Consider the following 20530-nt stretch of genomic DNA (forward strand, 5'->3'; position numbering starts at 1 on the left):
GCAACGGGAATATTGCAGCCCTGTTTGTGTTACAGCACTTCTTTTAGCCTTGCCATTCAGTGGGTCCTGAGTTCCTGTCCTGTGACCAGGAAGAATGAGATATGCAGACAAATGGAGGATGAGCAAGTTGAAGAGGAGCTTTATTGAGCAACAGAACAGCTCAGAGAAGACCCACAGTGGGAAGCTTCTCTTTGTAGCCATGTTGTCCTGACAAGTGTTCAGCTCCTAGCAAAGAGGGTAGCTCCTCTCTGCAGGCAGGCATCCCAACAAGTTTCAGCTACCAGCAGAGAGCTTAGCATCACTCTGCAGCTGGTCATCCCATCCTCTCTCCATCCTCTACTCTGCTCTGGCTGAGCCTGGGGGTTTTATGGGCCTCAGTGGGGAGAAAGTGTGCATTGATTGATCCATGGGCAGCCATGGGCAGGCCTGGAAAAGGCACCACAAGTCCCTACTTTAGTTTGAGCCCTGCTGGCTTCAAGTTGGGCCTCACTGGGGACTGGCCCCCTTCCACCCAGGAGCCAGTCTGCCTCCTGCTGCTGTCCATGGCATCCAGGCTGCTTGTGCCAAGGGACATGTGCAGGCCAGCACCAAGCCACCCTCTGTCCCACCCCTCTGGTTCCTCTTCACCCCCGCAAGACACGCATCTGCCCAAGGTGCCGGGATCTGAGTGTGCATACACCCAGCCAGGCTGTGACAGTGCCTGGGCTTGGCCCCAATCCTGCTTCAAGATCAGAATGGGCACTGGGAGTGGGGAGAGGCCAGCCAGTAGGAGCAGGCACTTCTGAGCTAGCAAGGGAAGGATGGTGCCTTCCTGGATCCACAAGAGCACACAGAAGCCCGGTTCTACAACCCCAACTGGAAGGGCAGGGCTGCTACCTGCTCCCAGCTTCTACTGGCTCCACAGAGCATGCATCCTGGCTGCGCCCCCTTGCAGCCTGGGCCGGGAGCTCCATATCCTCGCTAGAGCAGGGCCTGCATTCAGGGCATAGGCAACATGGCCAGGAGCTTCCCATATTGCTTGGGTGCTCCCAGGCAGCCCAGAATGGAGCGGATGGTGGGCTGCAGGCCCTGGTCCCAGCCTTCAGGAGTGTCAGGCTCAGCAGTCACCCATGGCAGGGCAGAACCCAGGGATGTGGTTCCACACAGAGCTTCCTCTGGAGGCACAGGAACCAGGCACCCTCTGAGGGGTGGGTGCAGTTGCTGCGCCACTGGCCAGGTCCCAGAAGCAGGCACTGCTCCCACTTCCCATCCCTGGTCCGAGAAGCATGGCCCCAGCTCCACACCCCAGGCTTGGCCCATACAGTCCACGTGCGAGTGCCGCACAGCCCCAAGCCCAGCTCTGCCTTGGGGCCTCTCTCTTCCTGACTGTACTGCTCCCGCATCAGAGGGCAACCCAGCCCAGCCCCATTGAAGCAGCCCCCAGGGCTGTGGGGTGGCTGGCCACCTCCTTCCCGTGACCTCCCTGCAGTGGCCAGCGTGATGGCAGCAGCTGCTCCAGATGGCCCTGGCTGCCATCATTTTGAACATATCAATATGTGTGTGTGTGTGTGTGTGTGTGTGTGTGTGTGTGTGTGTGTGTGTGTTGGCTTAAAATATGCTAGATTTCAGGCTTTTTTTTGTACAATAACAGTGGGACAGCAAACACTTAAAATTGATAGAAAATATAATCGTCTTTCAACTGTGGACAAAACATGAATCCCATTCCACATTATTGCTGCGAGGTACGGCTCTTCGCACTGCTTTCCTCACACGGGGCACCAGTTGAGGTATTGCTCCTCCCACTTCCTTTGCAGCTTGCCCCATGAGGGGCTCTATCTGCGGGTAGTCTGTTTCTGAAGACCCCTAACGTTCCTCGTACGGTTCCTCACACGGTTCCTCACATGGGGCACCAGTTGAGGTATGGCTACCCAAATGATGGATGAATAAAACATACACTGACACACAGATGTTCTGCTTTGCAAGTCCTGCTGAGTGTCCGACCGCCTACACACCAAAAGAGGTTTGTCACTGCGGACCCTGAGCAGTTCACACTTCAGGCATTTATTTAGTATAGTATACAATTAACAACAGAAGCTTTGAGTCAACACACTTGTGGATAATTAACATGGTTAAGAGAGTAGTTCTACGAGTGATTAAAGCTCAGGTATCCCTGGTCTAAGGTAATTACCATTAGGGGGCAATCCCTAGTCGACCTCCCCCTGAGAGGGCCATCTGGCTCAAAGGTTAGTTAATGCAGGTAGGGTAAACAGACTTAACTGGGGGAGCCTCTGTTGTCCCTAGTATTTACCCTATGACCTAAAGGTAAGAACCGGCTGCCTTCAGCGTGTTCAATTATTACAAGCTATGTAACCTTTTGGCCCTCCAAAAGGTTTGTGACTATTCCCTATAACTTTCCCTCGTATTTCCCTTTAATATTTCTGCCACCATCCTGAGTGAATCCCAACATACCTGCAGCTATAAACACAGCATCCACAGTAAAGAAAACGATGCTATGAGCTATAATAACCACACATTCAAAATTTCCCATAGTAGTTTTCATTTCAGATATTTTGTTTTCTTTCCCTCATATATATGTGAGTAGCTTTTAGGCTATGTCACCAGTATTTTGATTCAGAAAACAATGGCACTGCACTTACAATTCTTAGACTTAGAAGAGAAATAACACTGTGGTCATTAAAATACTAAGTATTGTCTAGTGACATCACTCAGTTGAAATGGAAGTGTTCAAATGAGTTTATCTGAAATGTACATTTAATGTAAAACATTTGATATACAAATTATGTAAAGGGATTTTTATTGATAAATACAGTAATCTCCTGTGATTTTAATACTTAAGTCCTTTTTAAATCTCAACTGTTCTAATTTTAGAAAAATCATCAAGATCTCTAATTTAAGATGAAGAACTTTTTTTTTCCTACTCACATCTGCTTTATTTTGATTGTCCAGTACATACTTTTTATGATTTTATCATAATCGGAATCAATTATCATAGTAGGAATCAGTTTGTCTGAATGAAAATATTTTTCTAATGCTCATCACTGCCAGTAGGAGAACTTTTAATTGACTGGAATTAGCAGAATTAGAGGTTGAGTCATTGAGCTTGGCATGATCCTGAGCTCTACTAGAAAATTAGACAGTTTTGCTTTGAGTATCTCACAATCAACTAAGACAAATAATAAGACAGTTACTCTGATATCAATCTAAGTACAGCCACATGATGCTTCTAAAGGTAAACGGAGAATACATGTAATACATACTTAAGGTTAAGATTGTAGGTGATTGCTCAAAGTAATTGTACTACTATGTTGCAATGAATATGTAATCATTTTTAATTGTGATAATTAATTCAGCAAACTAATAACCTACTGCTACATAATTTTAAATAAGCACTCTCCAGTTGATAACTTGATAACTAGAAAGTGTGCAACATGTTCCATAAATTCAATGACCATGAAAGATTAATATGTGTGTGTGTGCACACACATACACACACAAAGTGAAGTAACTTTAGGCAATGTCTTGGGATATTTATTGCCTATGCAGAATCCAAAGAAAGTAAATCAAAAACTAATGTTACTGCTAAGGAATAAAAATAGGAATAAAAATATGTATGATATAAGTTCATACATATTTTATGAAAAATGGCAATATTTACCAAAATTAAAGCTATGTAAATAAAGAGAACTCTGAAGGAATCATTGTGAGAAATTTTTCTCTAATGCACATTTTTCTGTTTTTGATTTTCACTTCTTCCCATCAATCAGTTAATGAACATGTGTGTCTATATTTTTATCACTTTATTAGTCATTGTTTAAAGAACAAATAAAAAGTGCAGAGCACATAACTTGTTTTTCTTTGGGGAGCTTACAAATGAATGCATCAAAATGAACTGTGAGACTACATATTAAATGTTCACTTGTGTTGCTCAAATATTACATATCTCAGGAATTCTGATACGTTATTTATTTCAGCTGTAAGAGACACAGTGCATATTGTACGCTGCCACCCCTTTTGTCTCTAGAAAGAGAATGAGAGGAGCATTTTAATTTAGATTTAAAAAAAAAGTGATCTAAACAAACTCTGCTTTATATGTGAAAAGACAGGGACTGAGAAGATGTGGGGGGAATTACTAGAATCAGAACAATACGTTAAAATAATATATATATAATATTAAATTCTAAAAAAGGAATCTAATTTTAAAATAATTGTAAAGAATTTGTGTGTGTATGTGTTGTGTGTGTGGGGGTGTGGGTGTGTGTGGGTGTGAGTGTGTGTGGGTGTGGGTGTGTGTGGGGGAGAGAGGGTGAGAGAGAGAGACAAAGAGACTGAGCATGCCATGTTTTACAGAGGGTCTCACACAAGACTACTGCATGAAAAGTGAGAAAGAGAAATTTATCTTTCATTCCTTCCATTTCTTTATCTTCTATAGGGAAATACAATTTATCAATAATAGAACCCAGCATTTGTCTGCTAGATCATTTTTAACAAGTATAGAATTATGTGTCATTTATTGAACAATTTAAACCAAAAATTACTAACTTTATGAATTCTACATGTTAGTATGGTCTGGAATTCTAATTTTTCAAAGTGGAAAAAACATGTGAGATACTCTGTCAAAGAAAGTGGAAAGTATCTTACATTTAAAAAATCTCAACCATGACCTATAAGAAGTACCGTATTTATGCAAATATAAGGTTTTATAACTTCAACCAAAAGTTATGGAGGATCCTTAAATAATTTTAAGGAATTTAGTCATGGCCTGATTCACTCTTTCAAAGACAAGTTTAGTTACTATGGCTTATAAGTTAACATACCTGGTTATATTGGGAAAATTAGAAGATTACTGTAATGATATTAATCAAAATTGTGATGACTTATCTAAACAAACTGACACAAGACTCATAAAGGAAAAGATGGAAATAAGAATGAATAATTGGAAATTCATTTTATTACCAGTATTCATGTTACCTTGATAATATAAATTCACTCATTAATTTAGATCTTCTTAGTATCTTTACAGTTTTATATTTTCTCCATATTTCACATGATACTATATTTGTTTTTATTTTAATAGTTTTGTAGATTATCAATATTTTAAATATAATCTACTTTTTGTTGACAGTGTGAAAATGCAATTTCTTTTTGGTATGTAGTTCTTTATACAACAAACTTGCTGAAGCATCTTAGTCATCTAATAATTGATCAGTATAATCTTTTTAGCTTTCCAATGATAGCATCTTCAAATGATAAAATTTTAGTTTTTCATTCCAATTTATATGCATTATAATTTGTTTTCTTCTCTTATTTTAGCAGCAGAGACCTTTCCCTATTTTAAATATAAGCAGCAGTTAGTATATATGTTTATCCTGACTTTATAGAGGATTCATTTAAAGGATTATCATTAGGTTCATTATAGATTCTGATAGATAACCTTAATAAGTTTAAATTACATTAAAATATTCCTTCCTGTTCCTAATTTGTTAGATATTTTAATAAAATACTGCCAGATGTTATTGACTTCTCTCAGCTGTCAAGGTAATTATATGGTTTTATTCCATTAAGATATTAATGGAAAAATTACATTAATAAGGTTTCTTTTTACTTTTAAACAAAACTTTCATTCCAGAAATAAAGTAACTTGGTTTTAATATGTTTCATCATTTACATTTTCTAAATTCTGTTTGCCAGTATTTTATTTTTTGATTTTTTGCATTTGTATTTATTGAGATTGGCCTGTATGTATTTTTTCTGAGATTGTTGGTATCTGGTTTTGATATTAAGGTTGTATCAGCTCCAGAGAATAAACTTGGATGTACTCTCTGATTCCTTCTTCTCTGAAAGAGTTTATAAAAAAACGAAAATATTTCAAAAAGTTGTAAAACTTTTGAACAGCAACAAAAACATTAAAGCGATTTTTTTTAAATAATAATTTTTACCTTAAACCACATAGGTTTGGCAATTTCTTTTTGGGATGAATTGTCATCGCAGATGTAATTCCCTTAAAGATTAAAGTGTATGTCTCTATTTCTTCTTGAATCAGTTATTAGGCATAATTTTCTTTTGATTTATTCATTTCTATTATTTTTTATGTTTACTGGCATGAAATTGTCTATAAATTTCTCTCATCTGCCTTTAAACTTCTGCAATTTGTGGCAGTCCCTTCTATTCCTAATATTGTTTTTCTCTTCTATTTGTTTTACAGCCAAGCTTTTCAGAGATATTTATAATCTATTAAACTGCTCCAAGTAAAAACTTTTATTTCTCTGATTCTATCTAGTGAATCCTTCTTGTTTGTTTTATTTAATTCTCATCCATTTAGTAACTCCTTTCTTTTACTTGGTTTTGGTTATTTCTTGTTGGTTTTATTGGGGCTTCACTTATCATCTTTTGAGTATTATTTATTTCTAAAGTAAATATAAAAGGCCATACATTTTGCTTCATGTGCTACATAGTACTACTTTAGCTGATTTCTACAAATTTGATATGTAGTGACTTTCGTTATTTTTCAGTGATAATTGCTTTTTTTTTTTTTTACCACCATTGATTCTTTTTTGAATCATATATGACATAAAAATGGGATTTTCATTTTTCAAATGCTGATATTTTATGTTAACTTTTTGTTTGAAACATTGCATTGTAGTCAGAAAATGAGACCTATGTGATTTCAACTTTTTAAAATATGTAATGGCTTTATGCAAACCTAAGAGAATATATGATCTTGATTGCTTGGATATAGGGTTCTGTGTAATTCCATCTAAGACTTTATGTTTTGTTCTTCTTAGTCTCTCAACAACTCAGAAATGTATGTTGCATACTCCACAGATATGATGGTTTATTAAATTTCTCTGGAATGTTTAGTCAGTGTTTCTTAACATTTTGAGAAAAATTTTTAATAGCTTATAAATTTTAATAGACTAGTTTTTAGAACTGTTTTATGTTTACAGCAAAATTGAAAGGAAGGTACAGAAGTTTCACATATATGCTCTTCCCCTACACATATATGGCATCCCCCATTATCAACATACCCCACCAGACTCGTACATTGGTTACAATTGATAAACTTACATGGACACATCATTGCTATCCAAAGACCATAGTTTACATTATAGCTCATTTTTGGGATTACACATTGTATTGGATTGAGCAAATTTATAATGATCTACCTACAACTGTAGTATCATATGGTGTGGTTTTATTGCCCTAAAAATCCTCTGTGTTCTGCCCCTTCATCCATCCCTTCCCCTTATCCCTTGGCAATCACTGACCTTTTTACCATCTCCATAGTTTTGCCTTTTCCAGAATATGATATAGTTGGAAAAATATAGTATATAGTCTTTTCAGATTGGCTTCTTTTACTTATTAATATATGTTTAAGTTTTCTACATTTTTAATGGCTTGTTAGCTGATTTCTTTTAAGCACTGAATAATATTCCATTGTCTGGATGTACCATAATTTATTAATTTACCTACTGAAGGCCATGTTGTTTGCCTGCAAGTTTTAGCAATTACAAATAAAGTCGCAATAAACATGTGTGTACAGGTTTTTGAGTGGACATATTTTCAACTACTTTAGATAAATAATCATATAGTAAATATGGGTAAATAATGGGTAAATAATTATATAAAGCTAGACTGCTAGATCATGTGGTAAGTGTATTTCTAGTTTTATAAGCAACTGTCTTCCAAAATGTCTGTACAGTTTTTCATTTCCACCAGCAATGAACTCAAGTTCTTATTGCTTTTCATCCTCTTAAGCATTAGGTGTTGCCAGTGTTCTAGATTTCGGCCATTCTAATGGCTGTTTAGTGGTATATGCATTTCCATGATGACTAATATCTTTTCCTATGCCTATTTCCCATCTGTGTCTCCTATTTGGTGAGGTATATGTTAAGGTCTTTGGCCCATTTTTCATCAAGTGGTTTTCTTATTCTTGAGTTTTAGGAATTCTTTGTATATTTTATATAATAGTCCTTTATCAGCTATATTTTTTGAAAATATATTTTTCCCATTCCATGGTTTGTCTTTTCATTCTCTTGACAGTGTTTTTAATAGGACAGAAACTTTTAATTCTAAAGAAGTCTAGCTTATTAATTATTTCTTTCAGGGATCATGGCTTTGGTGTCATATCCAAAAAATGTTGCCATACTCAAGGTCATTTAGATTTTCTCCTACGTTATCTTCTAGGAGTTCTATAGTTTTGCCTTTTACCTTTAGATCCGTGATTCATTTCTGTTAAGTTTGGTGAAAGGTGTAGTAATGTCTGTGTCTAGTAACTTACAATTTTAGAATGATCATAGTTTTCTAGTGAGTTGAAATATACATATATCACTATTCAATGACCTACTTTTCCATCGAAATTGTGGGTGTTCTTATTTTACCTGATGTTAATATGGCTAACATAATTTTTATTTGATTAGTATTTTGCAAGTATACTAACATTCTTTAAATTTTAGTCTGTTTTTATGCTGCTGGTGTTTTACTCTAAAATACTTTTATTGTATTTTTTGATGTAATATTCTATATTTTAGGTGGTACAATTAAATACTTTAAAATGTTTTTCAATTACATATACATTTGAATTTATTTCTACCATTTTGTTTTATACTTTCTATTTGTTCTTATTTTATTAAACTTGTTTCCATCCTCCTCCTCTTTCTCCTTTATTTCTTTTTTATTTCTTAATTCTTTTGAATTGATTTTTCTCTATTCATGTTTCTACCTGTACTTGTTTGGAAGTTATATGGTTTCTTATTTTATTTTTTTGGTAGCTTCTCTCAAAATTGTCCACATACAATTAACAAAGTTGAAAAATAATCAATGCACACATTTACCTATGTAACAAACCTGCACATCCTGCGCATGTACCCTGGAACTTAAAGTAAAAGTTGAAGAAAAATAAAAAAATAAAAATAATCAAACTTTTTAATTTTTGCGTCTGAATAATAGAAGACAATTAGAATTTGTCTTAACAGCCTACATATCCCTACAATTAGCATTTTGGTGCACACAATTTGAATTTCACAGATATTCTCTCATAGTCCTAGAAATACGTTATTCTATTGCCTTCTGACCTCTGTTGTTCAACAGCCAGCACTATGTTGTGAATGACTGCTATGGTCTGAATATTTGTGATGATTTCTATTGCAAGCAACTCTCCCAAAAATGTGCCCATGAGACCAGACTCCATTAGTGTTCAGCCAGAGCAATATTGGGAAAAGAAAAGATACAGCTTCATGTTAAGGAAGTTATAGTAATTATGAAGCCATGTTTGACTTCACTCTCGGCTCATAAACACTCTTCATTTTCAGACAGTGTCAGAGAAGGATAACATCTGTTCCTGCATGTTTCTGACAATCAGTTTCCATGATATCTGTGCCCTACTTACATCCCCTTGTTAGATATCTGCTAAAGATTATAACATGAAGTCTAACAAACCAAAACCATAGCTTAACTCAGAAATTCATGGTATAGTTTTATTTGAAAAGCAAATACATTCTTCATAAAATATAGGCCACAATTTCTAGAGGATATACAGGGTCCACAGTAAGAGCTTCTACATCTGAGGCACTGTGATGGCTTCAAAATTCCTGAGAGTAAATTTAGTAAGAACAAATATGAACAGTGTAGGGAATGATAGAGGCTGTGGATGTTTATGGTATGTGAGTTTTTGAGTTGAGGTGTTATGAGAAAAGAGGAAAGATAGTAAGAAAACCAGAGAAGGTGAAGGATGCGCACATACACTGAAATTTTATTTGTACATGTAGGTATACAGTAGTAGCAGGAATGGAGTTTCCTAGGACAATGGAATGAAAAAACCAAATGTGATTTCTAAGAACTGACCTCTAAAGAAGAGTAGCTGTAGCACAGTTGAGGAGGAAGCCAGTCACAATGACCTTCCCATAGGGATACAGTCCCTATTGTCATGAACAACGTTCTTTGTGAGCATGAATATATCTGGCTCATTAAAAGTTCTACTAAATAGCCTATTTTGCCCCATAACCCACTGCTCAGAAGCCATCTTCATTGTTCTAGCTTATTCTGTTACTTAATGAGAAAGTGAATGCAAAAATAATAATTATAAAAGCCTATACTTCCATAATACTGACCATCAGTGATAGTACTAAGTGCTTCACAAACATTATCTTTGAAAATGTGCACACCGTCTCTGTGTATTAGGTGCAGTTTTATCCCCATTAATATATAATAAAACTGAAAGAGATATTAGGTAACTTCCTCAATGTCTGAAAGAACTGGGATTTGAAACTAGACATTTCTACTTTGCTATAAAAATCCTACCTTATCTGGACCCCAAATCTATACTTTACAAATTAGAAAATTGACACTGGAGTTGTTAAAAGGTATTTCATGGGCTATATTGATAACAAAATAGCAGAGACCAGGTTAGAAAGTATCTTGAATTTGGACTTTCAACCCTAAACCTCTAATGTAATTGGCAAAAGCAGCAGTATAAACTAGAAAGTTAAGGAGATTTAAAAATAAAGTTGTGACAAAATAAAACATAGGCATATCCTGGAAAGAAAGACACAAAAACATGGTGCTTCTGGTAGTGGGTGAGTTGCAATACAGGGTTCTATACTTTCTCTACTTTACCCCTTATGGATTTTCAGTATATTCAATCTGTCCATGAAGTTGCAGCTCTTCCGGAAAGATTAAAAATGGACCAGCTACGTTAGAAGTCTGAATCACTATTCTGTGTTTATTTACTGGTTAAAGTTTATTATTTTATGAGCATTATGATAGGTACAGGGTGTATATTAAACCACCTATGTCAGTTCAACATTGTATAGCCAGGTGACACAAAATTAACTCTAGACTCACCTCTTTGTTTCTTTAAAAATATACAAAAACCTAAAAGTTCTCATGTATCTTAAGTTACTTAATGTAAACTTGGAAAGCTCAACAGCTATAATACATAATATCACCTTAATTTTACTCAAACTGAAATAAATCATTATATCTTTCAAAATAATTTTATTTCCTGTGGGTAAATAAAAACAGTCATTTATTTTGTTTTTTAAATCATCATAAAACAACCATTTCAGACTAGTCACTCTTTGATAAGTTTACCTCATCTAGCTAGGAAAGTCAAAATTCTCAAAAGATTTAATACAACTTTTAAGAAGTAAATGAAGCTAATCATTGGCAAAGGCAATTTGAGGAAAACCTAGAAGGCAGATGGATAAAAGGCAGCAGGAATCTCTTCTAAAAACTTGTTCAGCGGTAAAATAATAATTTCTAAATATGTTTTTAAAAATTGATTTGGTGGTATTTTGATTTATTTGATGTATGTACAAATAACTACATTCAATCTAATACATAAACCATTCTTCGTTTGTTAAAAATTACATGAAGCAATGTATTCAATAGGGACACTGGCCTAGCTGCACACTTTGATATAGTTTGGCTGTGTTTCCCCAAAATCTCATCTTGAACTGTAGTTCCCATAATCCTCACGTATTGTGGGAGGGACCTGGTAGGAAGTGATCATGTCATGGGGGTGGTTTCTCCCATGCTGTTATTGTGATGGTGAGTTAATTCTCACGAGATTTGATGGGTTTGTAAGCATCTGGCATTTCCCCTGCTTGCACTTCTCTCTTTTGCTGCCCGTGAAGAAGGATGTGTTTGCTTCCCCTTATGTCATAATTGTTAAGTTTCCTTTGGCCTTGTCAGCCATGTGGAACTGTGAGTCAATTAAACCTGTTTCCTTTATAAATTACCCAGTCTTCAGTATTTCTTCATAGCAGCATGAAAATGGACTAATACAGTACATTGGTACCAGGTAGTGGAGCACTGCTATAAGGATGCCCAAAAATGTTGAAGTGACTTTGGAACTAGGTAACAGGCAAAGATTGGAACAACTTTATCAGGCTGAGAATGGATGAGGATCAGAGATGTGACCAGTATCTCCAAAGGTGAAGAGTTCACAGAGGAGGGGATAATGGGGTAAAGGTTGGAGATATTAAAGCGCAAATTACGTTAATAAAAATATAATTTTTATGTTTTACTGAAGCCACCTAAGAAATCTCAGTGTAAAACACACTTTTAAGAGAGCTTTTGTTGTTTCTTTTTCATGAAATAGAAACCACAGGCAGATATATGGGCAGTGGAGGCAGCAGCTCACCTTTCTTAAGGCTACAAAAAGAATAAAAGGGCCATCTGTGTCTCCCCTTGCTTCTTTCCAACCTTAGCATAAAAAGGAGAGGTAGTCTTGCAACTCAATCCCTTTTATGGTAAAAAAGAAGCAGGTGAGCCTCCCTGTATTTTTGTAAGTTAGAGTGTGTATGTTGGTCTGATTCCCGAGGAAGTAGTAACTCTCTTATCCTCTTTTATTCTGCCGAGAAAAGGATTGTGAGTGTATGTGTGCTGTATGTAGAATTGGGTGTGTATAAGTGGGGAAAAAACATATCTGTAAATGAGCATAAGGTAATTAGCTTTGTTATTTCCTTCTCCAGGGGCAAGAAACAGGCCAGAAGTAAATAGAAAAATTATAGTCCTCAAACAGGTCTTCTTTCTTTGGCAGCTAAGAAAGTAAGCACTCATGTAATTCCCAAGATTACTACAATTTTGGTACTGAGACATTCATTGTCTAGTGTTCTATAGACTTATATTTATTAACAATGAGAAAGAAAAAAATATATACCTATCTGCTTAGCCCCAAGAATCTTGTCTTGCCTAACCAGATACATCTCCTTTTCTGGAGAAAGAAGTGACTATATTGGTTGGTGGCAGTTGTGTATGAGAATTTAATTTTGTGCTCACTTTGGTTTCAATTGTGTTCACACAACAAGCAACAAGTAAGTTGGAGAATCTTGATTTGAACTCAAGTCTTTTCTTTCTGATACTGGAGTTCATGATTTCACCACTGTACTACATTTGTATTGAAAGTTGATTAGTTGGTTTGGGGACAAATAAATAATTAGAGATGAAACAATTGTGATAACAATTACATGACTGTATTTACCAAGTACAGTTGGCTCAATAAAATTAATCTGTTTTCTATACTTAGGACTGAAAATTCGTATTATATGTCACATAACTCTATGATTATTAACATATACCTAAAAGCCTTTCATTCAGAAATACCTTTACTGAGTACATTCTAAAGGCTAGGATCAGTGTTAGTCTATAGTACCAGTGTTACAGAAAAGGGGTCCCAATCCTAACCCCAAGAGAGGGTTCTTGGATCTCACACAAAAAAGAATTCAGAGCTAGTCCACAGTACAAAGCAAAAGAAAGTTTATTAATAAAGAAAAGGAGGCTGGGCTTTGGTGGCTCACACCTGTAATCCCAGCACTTTGGGAGGCCAAAGCAGGTGGATCACTTGAGGTCAGGAGTTTAAGACCAATCTGGCCAACGTGGTGAAACCCCATCTCTACTAGAAACACAAAAAATTGTCCGAGCGTGGTGGAGCATACTTGTAATCCCTGTTACTTGGGAGGATGAGGCAAGAGAATCGCTTGAACCCAGGAAGCAGAGTTTGCAGTGAGCTAAGATCATACCACTGCACTCCAGCCTGATGACAAAAAAAAAAAATTTTTTTTTTTTTTTTTTAAAGTGAAGGAATAAAAGAATGGCTACTCCAAAGTCAGAGCAGCCCTGGGGGCTGCTGGTTGCCCATTTTCATTTTTATAATTATTTCTTGATGATACACTAAACAAGGGGTAGATTATTCATGCCTCACATTTTTAGAACATATAGGGTAACATCCTGACATTGCCACAGCGTTTGTAAACTGTCATAGCACTAGTAGGAACATAGCAGTGAGGATAACCAGAGGTCACTCTTGTCACCTTCTTGGCTGTGGTGAGTTTTAACTGGCTTCTTTACTGTAACCCGTTTTATCAGCAAGGTCTTTATGAACTGTATCTTGTGCCAACCTCCTGTCTCATCCTATAAGTTAGAATGCCTTAACTGTCTGAGAATGCAGCCTGCTAGGTCTCAGTCTCATTGTACCTAGCTCTTATTTAAAAGGCATGCTCCAGTTCACATGCCTCTGACATTTACTCCCTCCCCTTCATAGGAGAACCTTTTATCTTAAGAGAGCAGAGGGATGAAGATCCATCTTATGTAACTTTTTCTGCTGAATAAAGGTGATGATATTCCTGCCTAACCATGAGGGTCTCTTGTGTTTAGAATAGAGAGAAGCTCAGTCAGAAAGTGTTGGTATGACTAGTGCCATATATAACTCCGAGTTCTGACAAAAGATGATATCTGGAAGACTAATAAGTATTCAATATAATAAAACATTCAGTAAGCTTGTCCCGAATACCTATGCAAAGAGCAAAACAGCAATATATTCCACAACAATAAAGCAAAATAAGTAAAATTATCCCAAGTAAACTAAATCATAGGGCTTTCCATGAAATGGGCAACTGTTGGAACCAAGCTGATATGGGGTTGCTAGGTGATTCCAGCATATGCCCAGGATAAGAGTACTGATCCAGATTTTTCATTACCCATCTCTCTTGCTTCTTATGAGCAGCAGTTAGAGATCACTGGTTTGTTAACAGGAATACTCAGGATTACCATAAATTGCAGAAACATAAAAACAACTGAGGAGACTAGAATCTAAAAGCCAAATATAACATAGTTCTTGAAATGTAATATTTCTCTCTCTAGTTTCCCATTTTTACTAAAGACAAATCATAGTGAGACTGATTTGCCTTATTATACTTTGCCTGATTATTTGTATAAAGTACAGCAAGAATAATTATTTTTCATATAGGATTTTTAAAATTGGTTTTGATGAAACCCTGTTCTATAGAAAAAAATCTGAGATAAGACATTTTTGAAGTTGAACCCTGCTATTTGTACCCTCAAATACCTAAGAGTTGGGTAAATTTCTTTTCCCTCGGGTCCCCAGATAACTTGGGGTTCCTGGAACTGTTCAAAAGTGAGATTCTTGGTTGGGCATGGTGGCTCATGCCTGTAATCCCAGCACTTTGGTAGGCCAAAGTGGGCGGATCACCTGAGGTCAGGAGTTCAAGACCAGCCTGCCCAACATGGTAAAACCCCATCTCTACTAAAAATACAAAAAATTAGCTGGGCATGGTGATATACACTTGTAATCGCAGCTACTCAGGAGGCAGGAGAATTGCTTGAACCTGGGAGGTGGGGGTTGCAGTGAGCCTAGAGTGCACCACTGCACTCCAGCCTGGGTGACAAGAGTGAAACTCCATCTCAAAAAAAAATAAAAATAAAAGGAAAAAAAGTGACATTCTTCACTTACCACAGGTCGGAAACCCTGTACAGGGACTGTGTAGGCAAGGTATGAGGCCAGTTCCCCAAAGGGCTTTTATTGACTTTACAACTCAAGTTTGATTCCTTAAAGGAAAGCACACCATTCCAGTCAAAGCCTTGGTAAAATGATCAATTTCTCTGTGTCTCGTTGAAAACAAAACAAAACAAAAAACAAAACAAAACAGATTCTTATTGCACTTACACAAATAATTATAGTGTCATAAATTAAGATACTCACAAATAGTTACCAAATTCTGGAGAAATCAGGTAGAGAGAAACAAATATACTCCAAATTTGGTTTACAGAAGTACACTTTACTCAATTTCTACAAGCTGTAAATAGCTCAAAACTTTCCTTGACTCTGAAAAAACAAAGCAAAGGATCAGCAACATTTTAAGCAAAAAAAGTTAAAAAGTTTACTTCAGTTTTCTATTGGTTCAGTTAATTCAGTTTACTCTTATTCTGCTTGATATTCATGAACATTTCAGCTTTGAGTATTGAAAGTTTTCCCCTCTATTTTAATGTCATAATCACCAAAGATATCAGAAACCTGCATTCAAGAACACCTGCTAGAGTTTCATAGCTGATTATAAACCACCCTCTAAAGAGGGTTAAAACAATTATTTGTAGATGACAAAACATCTTAGGACAGTCACTATTAAAGTCACAATTGATAATGAAATTTGGTTACTTCTGTGGCATATAACAATTTTACATAACAATTACAACTATTAATAATATACCCTAAATCATATTAGAATTATAGGAGTTTCCCATTATTATGGAACAATACCAATAACATATTTATATACAAATATAGTCCAAAGAAAGCCAAGCATCATTTCATATTTGACAATGCTTCTTGTATGATTTTTATGCCAAATAAGCCAAATTTCACTGTTCTATTAGTGCATTATTTATGTCAAACTCAATTCTTAATAAAACTTTATAGATAAATCTGTCCAAGCTAAATCAGCTTGACCATAAGGTAAGATTCTCATAAACTTTTTATAAACCTTTGAAATTTTTGTTAAAGAGTAGATCATAAGCAGATTTTTGCTCTCAGAAAAACTTGTTATGCTTTTATTTTAATGTTCAGTTTACAGAAAAACTGAATAATACCCCTTTAACTTTAGCCAATATGTTCACAGAAAGAGTTTCTTTTACAATTAATTTTTTTCATAAACCTTCCACAACTTATGCAAACCTTTAGCTTTATTCTATTTAACCTAAAACCATCCTTTAACCTTTTAATTTAGGCAGGAAATCCACATTCCCATGCCTTCTTATAATCTTTTACCAAAAACACACTTCACTTTCCTTACGTGCCCTGCATGCAGAACTGTTTCTTTGGTAGTCTTAATTACGTGTTACACTGTGAGCTCTTAGTGACTTTTACATTTAGTGAAAAGTTGTTAAGTTCAGGATTTTAATTACCTACTAGGTATGGCGCCTAGGACAGCATACGGAAGTACAGATAAGGCCTACTCTTTCTAGTGTTTAACTCCATGTGTCCCAGGCCTTACCTAGCTGTAAAGCAGGCAGGTTGTACAATTAAGAGTCATAGTGACATTTAATTAAACATTTAGGAGGCTTAATCACCTTTAAATTGTACAACATTTCTTGCATAAATTCCCTTTTTTAAAACAACCAGTTATTTTACTTTAAGACAAGAATATGCCATACAAGACCCTTTCTTACATAAAATCTCTTTAATGTACAAATCTCTTTGCATAACTAGGAGGCATGGCTAATTCCCTATGTCCCCAAGCCTTATCTACAATATAATGGTCTGAAATAAATTGAACAATTTTCAAGAGTCAAAGAAGCAGTTTATGACTTTAAAGCATTTAGCAAACCTAATATCTGAGCTGCCTAATTTAAACCAAAAGTTTACATTTTTGAAGATACTTCTATTTTACCAATAATCTTTAAAGGTATCATTGTTTCCCAAATATTAATTAAGTCACATGAGCTAAATAAAAGGCATCACATTTTTACTTTTCTGACAAAATATTTGATTTAAGCTTTTATTATTAAACCAATTAAAGCTTGTTCATATGTAAACATCACACTCATAATACATAGAAGACAAAGGATCATCCCCTAAGCCAGGAATTGAACCTTGAACCAGAGGGACACCACATATACTTTATACACACACACACACACACACACACACACACACACACAGACATACACACACACACAGACATACACACACACACACACACGCCAGAAGTCTGTCTGGTAAGAAATTCTTACCCTTTGACCAGCATGCCAAGCTTCAGGGTTCCCTTTCTCTGACCCTTCTGGGGTCCTACTGACCCTACTCACCCTTCTGGTTGCACCACAGCCCTGGGGGCCGAGTCACAGCCCAAAGGAAAATTATCTTTTTCATTTCTGGCCAGAATAAGATACCTGTGACAAAACATATACATTAGCCACTCTTCTTAGCACCCAATATCAAGCTGGCAAGGCTCAAATTTGCCCCTAGTTGGGCCCCCATCATTATTAATCCAATCTCGGACCAGGAGCTTCAACATGTGATCTCTGGGAAAGAAGGTTACCCTGAGTAGTAGGAAAGAAAAGAAAGGGAAAAGAGAGACAGTAAAGCTTTGCCTTGGCAGGGTGGGGTAGGCAAAGCACTCAGGGAGGCCAGAGAAAGGCCTACCCATTGCAGTGACACTTAAATTTCAGTTGGCTGCTTGTTGGTCACAGAGGGATCTTTTTCAGCAGTCCCATCAGCTCTCAAGTTTTCCCTTTTAGGGAGGCAAAAGCTCCCCATGTCCCACGATCCTGTGCATGCCTAATCCTGTCACTCATAGCTGTCAGCAAAAAGCGCAAGGCATATCAATCCAGAGAGAACAGCAGTTAACATCCCAGCGTGCCAAACCCATTCTCAGCTGAAAGACTTTATAGAGAGGGAGTTTACCGAGAGGGGCCTCTAACCACTGAAATGTTTGAAGGGACTCTAACCTTCCTAAGTTGGGCCTCTAACCCAAGGTCGGTGAAGCCTCCTTACCTTTTACTGAGACGAGCCTTTAACACACTCTATCTTAGGAGACACTCTCACTCCCTTAAGTTGGGCCTTTAACCCAGTCCCATCTTTTACCCGGATACATCCACCCCGCTTACCCAAAATCATTTAATCAGTACTGCAGTCTATTTCCTTTGGGTCGGGGTCTCCTCAGTATTGTCCCTTCAAGGCTTGCCAGAAAGATGTTACTAGATCCCACCAGGTACTCAAAGTTAGCCTTTGGGTCAGGGATTTCCTTAGCATTGTCCTTTCCAAAGATGTTACAGGATAGGGATCCCGATCCAGACCCTGAGAAAGGGTTCTTAGATCTCATACAAGAAAGAATTCAGGGCAAGTCCATAGAGTAAAGTGAAAGGAAGTTTATTAGGAGAGTAAAGGAATAAAATAGTAGCTACTCCATAGGCAGAGCAGCCCCGAGGGCTGCTGGTTGCCCATTTTTATGGTTATTTCTTGATGATATGCTAAACAAGGGGTGGATTATTCCTGCCTACCCTTTTTAGACCATATAGGGTAACTTCCTGACATTGCTACGGCATTTGTAAACTGTCATGGTGCTGGTGGGTACACAGCAGTGAGGATGACGAGAAGTCACTCTCATCAATCACCATCTTGGTTTTGGTGGGTTTTAGTCAGCTTCTTTATTTCATGCTGTTTTGTTAGCAAGGTCTTTATGACCTGTGTCTTGTGCCAACCTCCTATCTTATCCTGTAAGTTAGAATGCCTCAACTGTCTGGGAATGCAGCCCAGTAGACCTCAGCCTTATTTTACCTAGTTCCTATTTAAGATGGAGTAGTTTTAGTTCACAAGCCTCTGACACCAGCACTTATGATTGTGCATATTGTGCACTTCACAGTTCCAGGAAGTAAATTTCATATCACAGCACACAACATAGTGTCCCTAAGTGGGATCTTGAAAACAGTCAGTATATGAAGAGGAAAAGTCAGAGGTGTTGCCATGAAAGGACACTGAGCTAGTGTTGAGTAAATAGATTCCTTTTCTTCTGAACATATCTAAAGAAGGAAGATCCAAATTCTATGAGCCTACTTTTGAATATTTCACTTATTTTCTAATGTCAAAATTTTGTTTATTCTGGATATTACTTTATCTAACAATGTCCCTTTGCTATTACCATCCTTCTTCCTCATTAAAGATAAGTCAGGGCATACAGGGAGATCAATATTTAGATGAGAGACTTCAATTGTGCAAAAGGAAATGAGAAAAAGCATTCTGGTGACACCTGTCAGTGGAACACAACTTCATAGAGACAAGTAGATTCATCTTCATTCTAATCCCTGACTTCTCAGGTGGATGAGCTATGATGAAACAAGGGAGGTCAACGATGTGAATCTTACCATTGTTTCTATCACAAGAGAAAAATTATAACCCTGTGGACAGGAACTTATATGGATGCAAATAACTGCATTAAAAAATGTCTGCTTCTTTGAACTCACACATTCAGAAGAGGGGTAACTGGAAAAAAAAATGCATGTAGAATTTGCTGGTAAATGAACCAATACATTTGGAAAATTTACACATTCTAATATTAAAATGCATGTCTCTAGATGAGAAAAGTAAAACAAATGTCCTCAAATTATAAAGTAAACTAGGAAAAACATTCTTTCTCATTTTTAGTCAACTCTAAATATATATATTTTTAAATTCCTAGAAATTTAGTGATGTTGAAAGAATCCAAACTTCTTAAATACTTCTGTGTAGACTGGATGATATGCATTCAGGACCAACTATAGAGAAAGAAATGCATTCACTGTGAATCTTTAAGTCTTTAAAAAATCTCTTCTCTCTGTATCATTTTATTTGTTAAGCCTACATGACTTAGAAGTCACAAGTAGTTTTCTGAGCCTGACTTTTTACCTAATACTGATAAGATCTTAACCAAATCCCTTAGAATCTCTGAATATGTTTCCTCATAGGTAAAATTTGAGCTATTAAGAGATTGAGAATGCTGTCAATAAATTATTATTTATGAGTTGAGGGACAAACCTAATGCCTTTTTTTCCTAATGTAGTATCTCGGAGCTGGTAAATTTGGTAACTGAATGAACAAATACATGAAAGAATGATTTATGAATGAATTAACCATAGAAATCTTTGAAGCAAGAGTGATTTTTTTTTTATTTGTGCTTCTAAGTATGGTCCTCAAACTGGTAGCTTACCATCATTTGAGAACAAGTTGGAATTGCAAATTTTCAGACTCCTCCCTAGACCAACT

This window comes from Macaca fascicularis, chromosome 5, assembly GCF_037993035.2.
Source record: "Macaca fascicularis isolate 582-1 chromosome 5, T2T-MFA8v1.1".
NCBI classification, from domain to species: Eukaryota; Metazoa; Chordata; class Mammalia; order Primates; family Cercopithecidae; genus Macaca; species Macaca fascicularis.